Genomic DNA, 4088 nt, shown 5'->3' with positions numbered 1-4088 from the left:
TGGAAAATACTGGAAATCCGTAGCACGTTCTTTATTCTTTATTAATTTATTTTGGAGTGTGACTGCTGCCAGCAATGTGCAAGTCAGAATGATGGATGATAAAAGGGTAAATTTGAAGTAGAGGTGTCTCAACAGCCTTGATGGTAATCGTCGTAAGGAATGCAGGTGCCAACACTGTAACCTTGACATATTCTATCACTGAAACCTACTCCAGCCAGTGAAAGATTTTAGTAGTGATTATCTTTCTCCTACAAGTGCAATTGCCATAGAATGCAGGAAAAGTCAAAGTTTATTAACATAATTTGAACAGCATTGAAAAATGTTTTTGTATACTTGCATAATGAAGGGGATTGACACTATTCAACAATATACTGACAACTGTGTGTGTGACTCAGTGGCCAGCACTTCTGTCTCACAGTGCCAGAGACCTGAGTATAATTCCAGCCTCAGGTGACCACCTATGTGGAGTTTGCACACTCTCCCCATATCTGTGTGGGATTGCTCCGGTTTCTTCCCAGAGTCCAGAGGTGTGTAGGTTAGGTGGATTAGCAGTGCTAAGTTGTCCATAGTGCATAGTGTAAGATAGATGGATAGCCATGGTAAATTGGGGGGGTGGGGGGTGGGATTAGTCTGGAAGGGATTCTCTTCAGAGGGCCAGTACAAACTTTAAAGTCTGAATAGCCTCTTTTGCACTGTACAGGTTTTATAATTCTTTGCAGCAAAGAGCAAGAATCCAGCTGGCTGTATTGCTTGCCTGTGCCATGTTTCAGTACATCTGCTCTGGGCTGGGGAGGAACTTATAGTGGGAGAGGGCCAATCCAGCCATCATTGACCATGGAAATACCACCAAAGTAGGCAGAACAAGGAAAAAGGTCAGCGCAAGGAACAAGGAAATTAAGAAGTAGCACTTCAAAGGTAAGAAGCTATGGATTATTATCTGAGCCGTGTGCACGGGGAACATAAATTGGAAAAAAAATATGTATGGCTGAAAAACTGGTGTGGGGCAAGTGCTTCCAGTTTGTGGGGCACTGACACTGGGGAAAAGTGAGGTCTGTACTATTGCACTGAACCTGCGAGGGTCTGTAGTCTCTTGAGCCTCAGAATTAGGAAAGCAGAGAGGCTTTTAAATTAAATAGTGGGGGAAACAAATCAAATTTACAAAGAAGTAGTCAATACAAATTGGTGACAAAAAGAGAGGGAATAGTATTAAAATAGGAAATTATGAACAGATCTGTACATGAAGGTATATTGTATACAAATCTGAGAATAATTCAACAGCTAAGTTTCAAAAATTTTAGAAGTACAAAACTAGGCATAAATGAACATCTGCAGCATTTGAAAGAAAACCGATGAACAGATGACTCAATAGAAACAAAAATTACAAGCTCACAGCCATTACAGACACATTGTCTCAGGATGTGATAAATTTGAATCTGAATTTTGGAGAGTGCAGAACACTTAGGAATGACACAAAGCTAGAAAAAGTTGGATAAGTGATTCTGATAAATTGTGATGATATTTGCAATAGTAGAGAGGGATGACCTACTTGAGGAAACAAGATAGTAGAAACAGTTTGGATAGAGATGAGAAATAATAGAGGCAAGAAGTCACTTGTGGGGATATTGTGCAGGCCTCCTAACAGTAATCATTAAGTAGATTGGTGGAGAATAGAGGTCACAATAATGTGAACTTGTCAGAAAGGTGCAGCAATTATCATGGGGGATTTAAATTTATATATAGACTATAAAGTCAAATGGCAAAGTGGTCTTGATGAGGAGCTCATGTGGAATGCTTTCAGAAAAGAGTCTTGGGAGAATATGCCCTGGAGTCATAGAGTCATAGAGATGTACAGCATGGAAACAGACCCTTCGGTCCAACACGTCCATGCCAACCCAATCTAGTCCCGCCTGCCAGAACCCGGCCCACATCCCTCCAAACCCTTCCTATTCATTTACCCATCCAAATGCCTCTTAAATGTTCCAATTGTATCAGTCTCCACCACTTCTTCTTGCAGCTCATTCCATACACGTACCACCCTCTGTGTGAAAAGGTTGTCCCTTAGGTCCCTTTTATATCTTTCCCCTCTCACCCTAAACCTATGACCTCTAGTTCTGGAATCCCCGACCCCAGTGAAAAGACTTTGTCTATTTATCCTATTCATGCCCCTCATAATTTTGTAAACCTCTATAAGGTCACTCCTCAGCCTCCGATGCTGCAGGGAAAACAGCCCCAGCCCGTTCAGGTTCTCCCTATAGCTCACATACTCCAACCCTGGCAACATCCTTGTAAATCTTTTCTGAACCCTTTCAAGTTTCACAACATCTTTCCGATAGGAAGGAGTCCAGAATTGCACGCAATATTCCAACAGTGGCCTCACCAATGTCCTGTACAGCCATAACATGACCTCCCAACTCCTGTACTCAATACTCTGACCAATAAAGGAAAGCATACCAAACGCCTTCTTCACTATCCTATCTACCTGCGACTCTACCTTCAAGGAGCTATGAACCTGCACACCAAGGTCTCTTTGTTCAGCAACACTCCCTAGGACCTTACCATTAAGTGTGTAAGTCCTGCAAAGATTTGCTTTCCCAAAATGCAGCATCTCACATTTATCTGAATTAAATTTCATCAGCCACTTCTCAGCCCATTGGCCTATCTGATCAAGATCCTGTTGTAATCTGAAGTAACCATCTTCGCTGTCTACTATATCTCCAATTTTGGTGTCATCTGCAAACTTATTAACTATTCCTCTTATGCTCACATTCAAATCATTTATATAAATGTCAAAAAGTAGAGGGCCCAGCACCGATCCTTGTGGCACTCCACTGGTCACAGGCCTCCAGTCTGAAAAACAACCCCCCACCATCACCCTCTGTCTTCTACCTTTGAGCCAGTTCTGTATCCAAATGGCTAGTTCTCCCTGTATTCCGTGACATCTAACCTTGCTAATCAGTCTCCCATGGGGAACCTTGTCGAAGCCTTACCGAAGTCCATATAGATCATATCTACCTCTCTGCCCTCATCAATCTTCAGTGTTACTTTATCAAAAAACTCAATCAAGTTTGTGAGACATGATTTCCCACACACAAAGCCATGTTAACTATCTCTAATGAGTCCTTGCCTTTCCAAATATATGTATATCCTGTCCCTCAGGATTCCCTCCAACAATTTGCCCATCACCAATGTCAGACTCACTGGTCTATACTTCCCTGGCTTGTCCTTACCACCCTTCTTAAACAGTGGCACCATGTTAGCCAACCTCCAGTCTTCCAACACCTCACTTGTGACTATCGATGATATAAATATCTCAGCTAGAGGCCCAGCAATCACTTTCCTAACTTCCATGGAATTCTAGGGTACACCTGATCAGGTCCTGGGGCTTTATCCACCTTTAAGCATTTTAAGAGATCCAGCACCTCCTCCTCTGTAATCTGGACATCAGGAATGAGGAAAGTGTGTCCAGCAGGCTAAGATAAAAGGTAGGGAGGAGGGACTTGGGGGAGGGGCGATGGAGATGTGATAGGTGGAAGGAGGTCAAGGAGAGGGTGATAGGCTGGAGTGGGGTGGGGTCGGAGAGGTCAGGAAGAAGATTGCAGGTTAGGAGGGCGGTGCTGAGTTCGAGGGAATCGACTGAGACAAGGTGGGGGGAGGGGAAATGAGGAAACTGGAGAAATCTGAATTCATCCCTTGTGGTTGGAGGGTTCCCAGGCGGAAGATGAGGCGCTCTTCCTCCAACTGTCGTGCTGGACACACTTTCCTCATTCCTGATGAAGGGTTTATGCCCGAAACGTCGAATTTCCTGTTCCTTGGATGCTGCCTGATCTGCTGCGCTTTTCCAGCAACACATTTTCAGCTCTGATCTCCAGCATCTGCAGACCTCACTTTCTCCTCGAAGATCCACACAGACACAGGGAGAATTCCACACAAACAGTTGTCAAGGCTGGAATCAAACACAACTCCCTGACACTGTGAGGTAGCAATACAATCCTATTGGCACCACAGATGGGACATGAACCCATAATCCCTGGTTTAGGAGACCAGTGCCCTACCCATTAGTCAGCCAATGGTTTTGATATATCCTGTTT

Source organism: Hemiscyllium ocellatum, chromosome 26 (genome assembly GCF_020745735.1).
Source record: "Hemiscyllium ocellatum isolate sHemOce1 chromosome 26, sHemOce1.pat.X.cur, whole genome shotgun sequence".
NCBI lineage: Eukaryota > Metazoa > Chordata > Chondrichthyes > Orectolobiformes > Hemiscylliidae > Hemiscyllium > Hemiscyllium ocellatum.
The sequence above is the reverse complement of the archived record's forward strand: the minus strand, read 5'-3'. Positions refer to the sequence as shown.